Source organism: Macrobrachium rosenbergii, chromosome 58 (assembly GCF_040412425.1).
Source record: "Macrobrachium rosenbergii isolate ZJJX-2024 chromosome 58, ASM4041242v1, whole genome shotgun sequence".
Lineage (NCBI taxonomy): Eukaryota > Metazoa > Arthropoda > Malacostraca > Decapoda > Palaemonidae > Macrobrachium > Macrobrachium rosenbergii.
The window spans coordinates 23,288,441-23,304,214 of NC_089798.1; the positions used below are offsets into that span (position 1 = coordinate 23,288,441).

General features: G+C 41.4%; 1 protein-coding gene across 7 annotated transcripts in view; it reads right to left on the reverse strand.

Moving 5' to 3' along the window:
- LOC136837164 (zinc finger and SCAN domain-containing protein 12-like) overlaps positions 1 to 15,774 on the reverse strand; it is a 316,716-nt gene that overhangs the window by 37,897 nt on the left and 263,045 nt on the right. The gene's annotated exons all lie outside the window — the stretch shown is intronic.

Below are 15,774 nucleotides of genomic sequence, written 5' to 3' on the forward strand. Positions count from 1 at the left end.
CATAAGAAGGAGGAGGACAGTCCCGATTCTGTACTCATTTTGGCAAGTAAATATGAAACTTATTTTGATAAAATATAATTTACATAAATTTAATAAATAATTACACAGCTGAATCCTACACTGGAATGGAGTGTGATGGTTATAGACATATTCTACTCCAAAACATCAAGACATGGTAATGACTTTGAAATAAAATTTCCACAGCATTAAATGCAATACTGTTGTTTCTATACTCTGATAAGAGAGCTACTGCAGGTGAATGCTGCCTCTGGCTGATGCTCATCTTAACCAGCAGTGGTGTGGCTGTTGAGCCGTGGGTCGCCTCTACTTAAGTGGGAGCTTTGCAGTGGAGGAAAGGCCTGATCGCTAGCAAAGCAAACAAAAGATGCCCTCACCCTGGGTGCAGTACCAAAATAAAAAACAACCAAACAATGCTGTCACCTACTGTGAAAACACTTATAAAAACACCACAACTCCATCCACTCAGACTGGTGGATACTCACTTATTACTGTACCTCAGGCCTCAAAACTTGGAAAACCCTAAACTAAGGCGAAGAGATAGGAGAAAAAGTGTGCTTCCTATAATTCCTCACCCAATACCATCCCAGCCACCAATAACGGTCCCAAGGTACTACAGTTATCAAACACTGTTTCCACTTCCTTCCAATAGTGAGAGCTAAAAATAGACCTCCACTTCCAGTAGGTTGATTGAATAATGGAAGTCAGGGACATCATATGCCTGAAAGCCAAAGAGGTCAACACTGCTCTGATCTCACGAGCTTTTATTTTAAAATTTGGTAAAACATCCTCCTGGATCTGTGAATGTACTTCAGAAATCGAATCCCTCATGAAGAACAACAAAGTGTTCTTAGACAGAAAACAAGAAGGGTTCTTAGCTGAACACCAGAGGTTACTGGATGGACCCCCAATCTTTTCTGTCCTATTCAGATAGTATCTAAGAGCTCTGACAAGACAAAGTTCTCTCTCTTCTACCTCATTACCGAGAATGTCCACAAATTCTTAATGGTATATGAGTGAGGCCAGGGCTTGGGCGGGTCCTCGTTCTTGGCCAAAAATCATAGGGTGAAGGAGCAAACTGCATCTCCTTGGGAAAATCTACCTCTTATCAATGGCTTGAATTTCACTAATGAGTTTAGCCGTAGCTAAAGCAAAGAGGAAGTGTCTTGCATGTGAGATTCCTAAGGGAAGCAGAGTGAAGGGGTTCAAAAGCTGGACCCGTTAGCCACTTCAGCACTACATCCAGATTCCAGGAGACCAGATTGTCCTTCCTCTGTTTCGTTGTTTCAAAGGACTTTAACAGGTCGTTAATATCCGAGTTCGACGAAAGATCCAGGCCTCTATGTTTAAAAACTGAGCTAAGCATAGCTCGATACCCCTTAATGGTGGAGAAGACAAATTCCTAGAGTTCCTCAGATAAAGGAGGAAATCAGCAATCTGCATTACAGAGGTCTCAGAAGAAGAGACATTGTGGTTGTGGCACCACCGACGGAAGACTGCCCACTTGGCCTGGTAGACGAGGCTAGAAGATTTTTGCTTGTGTCGTGCAATATCCTCTGCAGCTCCTTGAAAAATTCCCCGATATACTTGCAGACAGCCTGAAGCCTGTCAGGGGTAAGAGCAAACAACCCTTGGTGGCATCTTCTGGAAGTGGGGTTGGTCTGAGTAAAGATAGTTTTGGGGAAGGAGTCTTGGATAATCTAATAGCCAAAGAAAGTCCAGGAACCACTCCTCATGGGCCAAAATGGCGCTGTGAGTGTCAGAGCTGCGTTGTCATGTGATCAAAACTTGTTCAACACCTCCCTGATCATGCTGAAGGGTGGAAAAGCATACAGATCCAGATTGGACTAATCTTGCAGCATGGCATCTGTTGCCCATGCAAGAGGATCTGGGGCTGGAGAGCAAAATAGAGGAAGGCGATGGTTCTTGGAGGTGGCAAACAGGTCTATTATTGGCCTGCCCCAACAGCTTCCAAAGATCTAGACAAACCAGGGGATCCAGGGTCCACTCAGTGGAAGACCTGTTTGACAGCTCAGCTCAGCTCCACCATAACATTCAACTTCCCTGATAAATCAGGTGACCCAAATCACCTGATTTTTGTTCCGCCCATGGAGTAGATCTCTTGCTGCCTGGCAAAGAGAAAAGGAATGGTTGCCTTGTTTTTGGATATATATGCTGTGGTATTGTCCATGTGTACTACATTGCTCTTGTTGCTGTGACCATGGCCTAAAACACCAAAGGCATAGGTGAACTGTTTTCAGTTCTCTCACATTTATATGTAGGCTTTGCTGATCCGGGGCCCACATACCGGATACTTTCTGATTCCCAAGTAGGGCTCCCCAGCCTATGTCTGAGGCATCTGAATAAAAGTCTAGGTCGGGGCTCAGAGGTTGAATGGACTTCCCTTCTGACAGTCTTTCTTCTGACAGCACCACCACTGCAGGTCCAATTTGATCTCCGTGGTGATCAGAAACATGTGAGTGTCTGGCTGTGTTTTCCTGTCCCCGTTGGCCTTCAGAAAGAACTGGAGAACCCTCATGTGAAGTCTGCCTAATCTGACAAACATCTCTATGGATGCCAGAGTCCCAGTAAGCTCATCCACTGCTGAACCGAGCAAGACGAAAGGGCTAAAAATTCTGGACCATCTGGAGGTAGCTGGAAATTCTTGGGAGATGGAAAAGCCTGAAAATCTGAGAGTTCAGAGTCATCTCCAAACAAAGCATCTCTTGTACGTTCAACTACTTGGAGATTGATAAGAAGGCCCAGTTACTGAGTAAGAAGAAGAATCTGTAAGTCCTTTTTCATGCACTTTACTGATGGGGATCAAGTAGCCAGTTGTCCAGATAAAGGCTGACATTGATCCCTATTAAGTGGGATGCATTTCTCAAGAGAGGAGCAAGGACTTGAGAATACTTGAGGGGGCCAAGGAAAGCGCTGGGGCTAGTGAGCTCAACTGATACACAGTCAATCATTACTTGTGGTCTTGCAGTTCAGCTCTTACTGATACGCGTGGATTTTTCTGTGGAAATTATCCTAAAATTCATCTACAAAAATTCGCACCGCAGACTTTTTGCCAAGAAATATCTACTAATTAGTGTATTTTGATGTTATTTTTCATGACTGACCACATTTTTTATGATAAAACATACGATTAATTTCAGATACGGTATTAATATTAAAGCAAACACAGTATAATATCATAAATGTATTATTTTATTTTATTTATTTAAGTACATATTGTACTGTACTGAAGTTGTGAACTCTAGTGTTTCCCCTGTTCTGTAAAAAGAAAATGGGACGGCCTCAACACTCTATGAGAGAAAATGGCACTGACAATGTAATTTATTTTGATGTTACTTTCATGACTAAATATACTTTTTTATGATAAAAACATGATTTACTAATTTTCAGGGTAGTTTATAGTTTCGCCAGGTCTGTAACACCATCTCTGGCTAAGGCACAATCCCACTAAGGTAGTCTCATAATTCGACCTGCTCATGAATCTCACGGCACTCCGGGCGTGCCCCAGCATCTGACCCAGTCTCTTGCCAGTTTGCCAAGATGTCATCCGTCCAGTCCGCGCATCCCTCCCACGTGCAATTTGCCGCCGCAAACCCGGTGACTATCCTAGATTTAGCAGTGCTGTGCAATGACGAACGCTCTTTACTGGTATTTCTAATGAAAAGTGGCCACAGTTTCCAGTGGTGTTGTAACGCACACCGCAGGAAACACAGATCCATTCGAGTACCAGCTCTTCTCTGGTTCAGACCTTTCTGGTCAGGACCATTTAATTCTCATTCATGGCTGGATTCACGAACTTCCCCAGAAATATATGCAGATGACTCTGAAAGTCAGGTCACCTAACACCATAGTGGACTGGTACAATTTCTGCCGGGAAGTTTGTATAGACATTCTGGTGCAGGACAACCGGAAAATCGGCGGGCCAGGACACGTTGTGGAAATTGACAAATCCAAATTTGGAAAGTTTAAAATTTCGCTGGTTGGTAGACGTGGTCGATCGTTGTTGGGTTCTCGGGCGGATTGGACCGGGAAACAAAGGAAAGGTTTCTGACTTGTTGTATAGTTTTAATTACAATGAGCTTGTTTTATTTTCACGTGCGGTGTTGGCTTCTCATCCGAGCTGTATTCGGCGCTGTCTCGCCAGGACTGAGTCAGTCGTTTCTGGACCATTAACATTGTGAGGGCTTGACTTATTTTGGGATTATCACGGGATTACGAGATCTGCCTTTCTTCAGTTGCTGCTGCTGTCCTCCTTTGAGAGTTTGATTGTTCTACAGTCTGCACCCTTGGTTCAGTTATTTTGCCAAGGGGACCTCTCTGCCAACTGGTAAGGTCTTAGGAATATATATTATTCCTCTCGACCCGTGATTTGAAGGCTGTGTTAGCCAATACCACCGTTTAGAGCTCACTTAAGGGAAGCAGTTTATTTTTTGATAAATGTTTAGTGTGTAATAAGTTAGGTTATTCTGACTTTTCGACATTCTATTACTTTCAGGGCCATCTCTTTAAAGTGTAATTGCATAGTCTATCTCTTTAAAGTGTAATTGCATAGTCTATCTTAATTTGGTGTAAGTGTGTTTGTTATTCGATGTTTTCAGTGTGTGGTTGATTTTTGTGTTTATTTAATGTATATTTTGTAAGAGGCTCAGTGGTTATTTCTTTCTGAAAGTTTGTATTAAATATTAAGGTTTTATTTTTAGTTTTTCTTTATCCTCCTTGATTCCATCTCTGTACACTCTGTTGCGGCCATTCCACCTATTGTGGATTTGGTCGTTTGTGACTTTATTTGTATTTTAAGAGACTTGTGTATGTTTGATGGGCATGGGCCCACAACAATATCCAAAAAAGTGATGAAGAAGCTGTGGAAAAACTCCCGATGTTGATCGGAAGCTGGCAGGAAACAAATTGAGCTCTCTGTTAAGTTGTTCCTCAAGTCCCAGATAGTGGGCAGGGCCTTGTAACCTACACGCATACGACAGAAGCGCCGCCAAGCGAATTTTTAATTTTTAAGCTGCCGTAGGCAAGGAACCAATAGCTATGTAATTATCTGGTAAGTCACTTATATAAAAAACCAATTCAGGGGAGAAAGGTTAATGATTGGTCTCCAACCAACTGTTGCCTTCTCCACTAAGAAGAGGTGACCGTAGAACCCTAGAAACCAATCTTCTATGACTTCCACCACAATTTTCCTCACCATTGCATTGCCTCCTCCCTGAGAGCCAGGAACAAACATCCAGAATTGGACCAGTGCAAGAGCAAGGTGAGGCAGAGACTCAAAGGGGAGTAAATATCCTTCCCATAGAGCTTCAACAACCCACATCTCCACTCCAAGTCATTACCATGTTACCCAGTAGCTCGTAGGCAACCAACCCCCTCTATTGGCAGCTGGTGAGGGTGAACACCATCTTTAGTATCCCCCTCTATTCTTCTTTCCCTTGCTGCCCTTCCTGGGGTGGGGGTGGAGGGTTGAAAGGGATGGGTGACAAATCTCCCCTTCTTTTATTATTATTATTATTATTATTATCATTATTATTGCTGCTTCAGCTGCATTTCTTTTGTAGAAGACTTTTACTATTTTCCTTATTGCGGACTTCTCTTCATCATTGGAGGTGCGTGCTAACAGCTTGCCTATTCTCCATGACAATTTTCTTCATGGAGCTCTCGTCCTCACGGTACTGGGGATGCATCTGGGCCTTATAATATATCTTGATGTCACAATCTTGGGGGGAAGGTTGTGCGCTTTCACCGCTACAGGCAGTCCCCGGTTATCGGCAGGGTTCCGCTTCTGAGGGTGTGATGATAATCAAAATTCACCGCTAACGGAAAATTGGCAATTTTTGGCGCTTTTTCAGTGATTTTTGGGGGTTATCAGTGCCGAAAAGCGCTGATTTTCGGTTATCAGCGCCTCTGTTAGGTATGTATCGGCGCCAATACCCAATTATCGGCGCCAATAAGCAGAAATCGGCGATTTTTGGCGCCGAAAATTGCCGATTTTCATCGCTAGACAAGCGCCATAAAACTGGATTGCTGTTAACCAAGCCCGCCATTAACCGGGGACTGACTGTATACCATTTTTTCAGGCCAGTTCGAATTTCGTTATTGATGAGTTTGTTGGTGAAACCATTATTAACCAACATTTGTGCAGCGGAATTTGAGCGTGCTGCACAAATGTTGGTGAATAATAGTTTCACCAACAAACTCATCAATAAAGAATTTCAAACTGGCCTGGAAAAATGGTATAGCGGTGAGAGCACACAACCTGCCCCCCAAGAATGTGACATCAAGATATATTATAAGGCCCGGATGCATCCCCAGTACCGTGAGGACGAGAGCTCCATGAAGAAAATCGTCATGGAGAACGTCACCCCTACCGAAGACAGTAAGAAAATAAATCTTGTAATTTATTACAAGAACCGCCGCACCCGTGATCTCATGATGAAGAATAACCCCTCTCTGCCAGCAAGAGAACCCCTAAAGCAGAAGAACATGGTCTACCAATTTGTATGTCCTGTCCGAGGATGCCCCAGCATTTATATTGGAATGACCACGATGTGTCTGTCAAAAAGGATCTCCTGCCACACCCAGGAGGGTGCCATCATGAACCACGCCCGTGCTACCCACAATATTTCCATCTCCTGTGACAGTATTATACAAAATTTATACACTGAAGCCCGTGTATAAATTCAGAAGGACCTATGCAACCTGCCAGTCCTCTACTAGCTCCCGCTGGAGAATGACAGAAGAGTCTGTCGAAACGTCGCGGCAACAAGTGTTTAGCAGCTATGGCATAATATTCTAACTATAGAATATATAAAAAAGCAGAATCCAGATTTTGAATTTTCCCCCAAGAAATAACAAATATAGGCAAGCTGTTAGCACGCACCTCCAATGAAGAGAAGTCCACAATAAGGAAAATAGAAAAAGTCTTCTACAAAATAAATGCAGCTGAAGCAGCAATAATATTCAATAAAACCTGTTTAAAAGAGGGTCTGCTGCCAATTATTATTATTATTATTATTATTAATTATTATTATTATTATTATTATTATTATTATTATTATTATTATTATTATTATTATTATTATTCTGAAGAGATAAACCCCTACTCATAAGGAACAAACCTACAGGGACCACTGATTTTAAATTCAAGCTTCTATAGAATATGGTGTTCATTTGAAAGAAGTTACAGATAAGAAATACAGAAAGAGGAGATCAGTTATTAGAAAAAAATTAAGTAATGAATAAATAGATAAAAATAGAAATAGTAAAGTACAAGGTGAACTGTTTTAGGGTAGTACAGCATTGCATCTTCGCTTGAACTTTTGAGGTTCTAACTGCACATCCTCATGGAGACTGTTACACAGCCCTATGGTGTGAGGAATAAAAGACCACTGGAACTGAGAAGTTCGGCAGAGTGCACATTTACTGCACACTGAAGCTCCTGTTCAGCATATTGTATCTGGCCATTCTCAGCAGGAAAAGAGGATCAGGGATCAATTGTGATAGCGAAAGTTCTTTGTTACAATACAACTGATGAAAAATTGACAAACAAGAGACCATCTGTCAAAGGTCCAAGTCATAACTATTAGTTTTATGAAACCGAAATCTACAACCACAAACCACTCTATAAAACAGTACTAAAAATACTGTTAAAAAAACATATGGTATCAAATATTTATTTCCTAAAACAAAGGAAAATTGTTTTGCAAATCAATGTTTTCTTGCTCAGCCACATTGTTTCTATTATTGATTACTTATTTCATCTAGAAAAACTAAAATAAAACTTCTATACTATAAAATACAATTAAGGCATTGCCCATACAAAGTTCAGCCAGCTGTGGGGAACTTAATATTTTTTATTACTCTCCTCCACAAACTAAAAATCAAACACCACATCAAGAAAATCTAAAACTCAAAATTATTTTGAATACTGTAATCACTATTCTTCCATTTACAGTTTAGAACAGGTTTGGTTAATGACAAAAAGGTCAGTCAACCAATTTCAGACCTTATGGGCACTGGTGCTCCCTAATTCAAACACAGAGAGAACATAATCTGTTTTCAAAAACAACTTTTAAATGACTGACTGGTACCCAAGGAAATTTTTCATGACAAAAAACAAGAGCTTAGGCTTGAAAAAGTCATGCAAGGAAAATAACACATATTGCAAATAATTAAACACTTCAGCATTACAGTACATAAAAATCTAGGAAATTATAAAGATAACAGAATAATAGAGATAAATGGCACCTGTTCAAATGGTGTAAAGGAAGTAAAGTTAGAGTTCAGGTTTGATTAGAATTCCCCCTCAACAACCAAGCAATGGATTTAAACATTTACATGCTTTGGTAACTTTTCAATCATACAGCTTTGAGGGTGGCACACAGAGAAATGAACAGTACTATATGATGAAAAAATAAAATAAAATACCATTTAAACAACTGACTTTAAATTTCTTTTCCTTTTAACTCATCATATTTTTATATATCTGCTATCCACCATCTGTTTTATACCCTACTGATAAAACTACTTTTGGAATGATAAACTCCATCCTAAATTGTGCTAAGTAATAAACAGTGTCTGCTATTATACAACCTAGTCTTCTTCTTTTTTGTTTAACGTGCAACCTAGTATACGGTAAGAAATTCCTTTCAACCTGTTTGGATGAGTCAACCAGGAATGGGTACTATTTAGCTGGGCAAATGAGGCAAGTTAATAAGTGATGTGCATATGAGAGAAGTAAATAGGAAGTTATACTTAATATACTGACATTTAAACATTTTTATGCCTTTTGTAACACCTGTCTCACATAATCTTATGCATCTGTTATGATGAACTATGATAACTGGATCACAAATTATCAGAATTTATTCCTTAACAAAATTCATTCATTTTCTCACATGAAACTGTCAAGGATTCAGAGCTAAATGGGAAGAACTAAAGTTGTTCATATCAAAGTGTCTCCTTTGCAGTGGACTATGATAGGTAATAATACGTGTCCAAGCCCATGAAAGTATACAGCCTTATACAGTACTGTAACATATATATATGAAACCATAGGGGTGTAGTTCTATATTTTTGTAATAACACCCCACAAAATCCTATTAATATCCAGTCTACATTGCAGATCAATTGACAAAGAAAATATACAGTACAGGGTATGTTCACTACCACCTAATGAAGTCTTCCCCACTATTGAATTTAGATCCCTTATTCAACAGCTACCATGTCCCTTCTTATTCGGGGAGATATGAATAGTAGAAATCTTTTTTGGGGTGATATCGTTACCAGTCAAAGAGTGTACAGTATTGCCTCTGTTCCATCATAGAAGTGAAAATGCAGGAATCCTACACACAGGGGAGTCTACTAATTTTCATGTTCAGACATGCACACTGACAGCACCTGACTCATCTATATGCAGTGATGATTGTCTTATTGATTTCAACTGGTGAGAAATAAATGACAGATTTACAGCGACCATTTTCCAATTGTAATGAATGCATCTTCAAATCCTCCATCTTCAAGATTACCTAACTGGTAAAGCTGATTGGGCAACATTCCAGGAATGCAGCTCAATAGATGACTTGGCTGATGACTTTCCCTCTGTAAATGATGCTCTTGACTTTTTTAATACAGTTATATTCTCAGCTGGTCTTCAATCAATACCTGAGACTTAAGGTATATTTATCTGCTTACCAGTTCCCTGGTGGACTCTACATGCCAGGAAACTCATAGAACTATGAGGTCAGCTTTCACCAGATATTGCAAACAAAAATGCAAGTACAGTACAGTATTACCGTATTGAATTTCAAAAAGCAAAAACTCATTTCCGCAAGGAAATTAAAGAGGCACAAATGGAATCATGGACAATATTCATATCATCATTAGATTAAAAAAACTTCTGACTGTATTTTGGAAGAGAAAAATAGCAAGGAAATCTACTCCTTGTCAACCTCCAGTTATTAAGATCAATGGTTATGAAGTTGCAGATTCCCAGTTAGTAGCAAATGACTTTGCTAATCATTTGGCTAATTAGCTAATGCTGCAAATAAAAATGGTGAAAAAACCTATTCTGCTCAAAGAAGGCTAGTGGAATGGGTAGAAACTGATTTTAGTACTGTACATCAAGGAACAAACAATACAATGTACCTTTTACTATGAGGGAATTTTGAAAGAGACAGCTATTATTTCCTTGCCCCCCAACAACCTAAGAGAAGTGGGGGTGCGATGTGAGGTCGAGGTGACCCTACCCTCCCCAGTGGAAACCACCCTCTCTTCCACGGATGAAGCACCAGCATCACCTGTAGACCTAATGGAGGGGATTGTTGGACTCCCAACCTCCTCTCCCTCCCCAGGGCCTCCAGTAGAAGATAGATCCTCAGTCAAGATCACCAGCCCTTATGAGTCTTCCGACCCTATCTCTCCCCTTCCAGCACCCCGTGGTGGGTGATAATGATAATGATCATGATGGATTGGCAGCTGGCAGACACAAGCCGGTAGAAAAAAGAAGCCTCTCATTTGCCCGTTGGACCGAACCCCAACAAGCGTGAATCCCCTCGCCCAAAACCTGAGGAGAGATGTCACATTGTGATTCACAATTTGCACTCATCGGTGAAGCTACACGCCATAGTATAGAGAGTCAAGTTTCTCACAGGCTCTGACCCTCTTATCTTCCATGATCTCCCATGCAAAATTAAACATAAAGTGGCTTACAGGATTACCTGCCTATTTCAATACCTCAATGTTCTTAAAGGCAAAAACTTCAGTCCTAATATAAAAGTCTCAAGATATAACCTAATCCAGGACCAACCCCACACCCCAAAGGGGTACTTACTGACAACCCATGCAGCGGTATGGGCGCAATCTCACCTTCTACCACAAGTGCCAGCCAAAAAACCTCCCACCACGAGTGACTGCCCACCACTGCCAGCCAACCAGCCAACCCACCATCCAACCAAATGATCACCTCATTCATTTCCCAACTTTGAGTAGCCATGGATACATTAGATATAATATCAAGGAATATTTTTGGCCTCAAGCAGAACATTCCTTTCCTAAATATGTTCTGCAAGAACTTTAAAGGCACCTTTACACTGCAAGAAACGCTCCAATAGCCACATGACTTTGTCATCTGCGATTCAGTGCATGAAGACTTCACAGCTCTCTCGACCTCATCAATCATCGATGCAAGTTACAGATCACATCGTAACTGGTCACCAAAAAGGGGACCTTTCTTTCCTGTGGCACAAATCTTTAGACAATATAGCGAATGTGATGACCTATAGGAGCGATAGATTGCTGGGGCTTCAAGTGACATTAGGGGACTCTAAGATCCTAAAATGCCCTGGGAAAACAACAATAATTTTGATCAAAACTGCATGATCCTAGGTGAGTTACACAGCATTATTCATGATTATACTGCCGATCATATTGTATAACTGGTAATTCTCATACCACAAAACAATTTTATAATGAACTTACTCGCTTCTGTCAATATCACGCTCTCCAAATTAGTGATGTAATGCTCCTCCCTCCCTCTTCCTATACCTATATACAAAACAGAACGGACACACAATTACAACCTCCTGGCTGGACCACTGCATCACGTCTCCAAACCTCCATGATTCAACTGTGACCTACCACATTTGCTATGATCTTGCAATGGGCTATAATCACATCCCCTTACAGGTGTCATTCAATACCCCATCCTCCCTACCATGCACCACCTAACTGATCGCCTACCTGCTGTTAACTGGGACTTTAAAATACCACCAGAAAACCAGATCCTTTAGGGTGACCATGGAAAATAGGTTCCTGTCAAAAGTTCAACTGGCAGACGCCTTACTTCGCGCTAACTCTAAACGCAGAAATGACCACCACAGGACAGACCTGAAAGAATTCTATTCAAATATAGTACAGTATCCACTATGCTTGGCTCCGGTAGGGATTCCTTTAGATTTTGTACAGGCAACTCTTGTAACATACCTAGCTGGAATGAATTGCTTAAAGATCTGTATATACACTCAAGAGAAATATTTTTATTGTGGAGGCAAAATGGTAGCCTGAGGGAAGGACACTTTGCAATGCTAATGAGACAGGCAAGAGTTCAGTTCAAACTTGCTCTTAAGCACTGCAGAATAAATGAAAAGCAACTAACAGCTGATGAAATGTCTAGAGAATTAAAATCTGGTGATTACCCTCATCTTTGGAATGACATTCAATCCCTAAATCCGAAAACTAAGAAGCTATCATAGAGAGCAGGAGAAGCCCTCAGCAAGGAGGCCACTGCAAGAATGTGGGACGATCACCTCAGCGCTATCCTGAATTGTATAAATGATCAAGACTCCCAAAGGGAAGTAGATAACTTCCTTACTGATAACAATTAATATCATTTCGTCAATCATATTGTGCCAGGTAACATCAGCAATGCCATAAACAACTTACCTAACAATAAATCACCCTGCATTAGATTTCAAATTCTGCTCCCTGATAATTTATATTTTGCTAGTTGCCCTATTCAATGCATGCATAATTCACCAGTTTCTCCCTGACTCCCTACTCTTGGTTCACTTAACACCATTAATAAAAAACAAGCTAAAGGATGCAGCTGACCCTGGCAATTATTGCCCGATTGCAATTACTACAACTGCATCATAGATACTTAAGTCGGTTCTTCTAGTGAGACTTCGCCCCTTTCTACTCACAACTAACAACCAGTTCGGATTTAAAGCAAACCACTCAACCAACACCTACATCTACATCCTGAAAGAATTGCTGAACTATTACCTGTCACCAGCCTCTCCTGTTTTCCCTATGTTTTGTAGATGTGAGAAAAGCATTTGATGGAGTAAACTACCTGAAGCTCTTCCTGAAGCTGCACAAAAGAGGCACACCTCTATATGTAATTGGCATTTTATATCGCCGGTTCTCCACACAGCACTTCTGTGTCAAATGGGGTAATGTATTGAAGTACAACTTCAGCTCCCTAAATGGGCTCTGGTAAGGGGGCATTCTCTCTCCATACCTGTTTAACACATAGACAGATGCCCTCAATGTCAAAGTGAACTCACTCCCAATCAGAGGCACTGCTGTGTCAACGAAGCTACAATAAACAACCTCTGTTAGGCTGACGATATGGTTCCGATTTCCCTACCAGTACAAGGTCTCTCCAATGAATAATCGACACTTGCCGCAGATATGCAGAGGAACCCTGATATCCTATGCAACGAAACCAAGATGCATATTGCTGTCTCCAAGATTGCTTAAGCATATTGCAGAACCCACAAATTTTCCTCGGAAATCATCGTCTGGAATTCGTGCATGAATTTCCATATCTGGGCCACGTCACCATGGATGACTTAAAAGATACAGCAGACATAGAGCAGAGGCGTCATAAACTAAGTGCTTCTGCTCTTACTGCTAGAGAAACGAAACTGCTGCTCTTCTGCTCTTACTGCTACAGTATATATGGGTGCTCCCTTTGGACAAACTACAGTATACCTGAGGAGCCATGAGACATATCACTGTTGTTCACTATGACGTTCTGAGAAGCCTCACCAACACACCTCACTACCACTCTGCCACACATATGTCCATAGAAAACGGCCTGGATAATTATAAAATCATTGTTAGGCCGACAATGTCCAGTCTGATCACCCGCCTACGGCCAGGTATTCACACTCAGGTTTACCTGTCAGTCCACCTGCCAGTTCATCAAAACTGGCATTAAAACTTACATGTAGACCACAGTTTGTGGGCGGAGTCAGACAACTTGTCATAAAGGATGAACTGATAGAATTACCTAAAGTTCATCCGACCGACTGACAGGTGATTGCGCGTGTGGATGGGTAAGCAATGATTTTGTGACACTTCACCACTGGATTTCGTCCGGGAAGGATCTCAGCCGCTCGGACCAGAATATGAATACAGGCAGTCCCCAGTTATCGGCAGGGGTTCTGTTCTTGACAGCATGACAATAACCGAAAATCGCTGATAACAGCGCCGATCCCTGGTTATCGCTGCTGATATCCAGTTATCGGCGCTGCCGATAACCAGGGATGGGCGCTGATAACTGGAGATTGGTGTCGAAAATCCGATTATCGTCGTCACTAGACAAGCGCCGTAACACCGCATCGCCGATAACTGAGGCCACTGATAACCGGGGACTGCCTGTAAACTTTGTATAGGCCTAATTCTTTTCACTGTTAGACTCTGCAGCACTATTTGTAGACCATTGTGAGTCCAAATCATATGATAAATAAAAAAAATATACAGACAATTTGGTATAGGCCTAGACCAGTGTCCTGCCTTTTTATGAAAGGTATTATTAGTGCAAGAAGGCTTCACGGTCTATTTCATAAATGACTGGTCCAACCCCAGGTTTAATTTAAACTTATTCATTAATACTGTATAAGAATAGACATCTCTCTTTAATAGGCAATATTTAGACCATACTGTTATGCCTTTTTGCTTCTTTCCCATTTTTAAGTGAATTGCTGCAGCAGCTAGTCTTTGTAGCTCCACCTCCTTATCAGTCAGAGGAGTTTCCATCACTGCCATATAGTGTTGCTACGATGAAGGCTAGGTGAACAGTGAGGGTGATGACCTCGAGGTGATGGTCAGACTGACAGTTCTACTCTTTACATGTGGATGCTCATCCGTCAAATGGTCGTGGGTGAACTGACAGGTAAACCTGATTGTGAATACCCAGCCTAAGAAACAGCAGCAATTCACTCATACAGAGCATCCTAAGCAGTGAGGCAAGAAGATCTAACATGTGGGAAACACAGGATAATGAGGCATCTGTTCCAAATATTACAGTATACTGTATTAATTTTCTTCGCTGCCTTTCTATGTGTGTCTGTCTGTCTGTCAGTCTGTGTGTCTGGAGGCTTCTGGGGCTGACGAAGATGGCTTCACATGATCCTGGAGTCTTAAGACTTCAAGAATATATTATAATCCAATGAGCGTTTCTCCAGGAATGGTTCAGGAGCTGAAGACGGCTTCAAAGGATCCCGGAGGCGTGAAGACGTTATAATCCAATGGGTGGTTCTCCAGCTGAAGGCTTCACATGATCCTGGAGTCTGTAACACTTCAAGAAGACATAATCCAATGAGCATTTCTTGAGGAATCCTTCAGGAGTTGAAGACAACTTCAAAGGATCCTGGAGCCGTGAAGATGTCTTATATCTTCTTCTTATGAACTGTACTGTATTAATTTTCTTAAATGGTGAACGGATGAGTTATCCTTCATGGCTGGGGTTTCAGCTGAAAAGCTGATACTAGCACGGTGGTTTCAGGCTTGAAGACGTCACAGAAGGACAGCTGAGGTTTCAGCTGAAGAGATGATGCTGGCACAGTGGCTTCAGGCTCGAAGACATCACAGAAAAGGTTGCTTCAGGAGGGGCTGGCTGCTTTTCTTCGTCTCAGGCATTAAGGGAGGGCTTAGCGACTTCTCATCATAACCAGGACAAGATTTTATGGAGATAGGTGTTAAAGTCGTCTGAAGAGGAGGTTCCCGTCTGAACTTTGCTTTTTCCAACCTCTGGACTGCCCTCTCTGTCTCTATCTGTCTCTAGCTGTCCTGGACAGTCTCTTCTGGGAGCTTCTATACCACTGCATGGGCTGAGCTAATGACAACTGACAACTGTCACTCTCATACAAGTTCTCTGATTTTCTGCATACTAAAAAACCACCCATTTTCAGTCATGTCATAGAAGCTTCTAGAACAAATTTT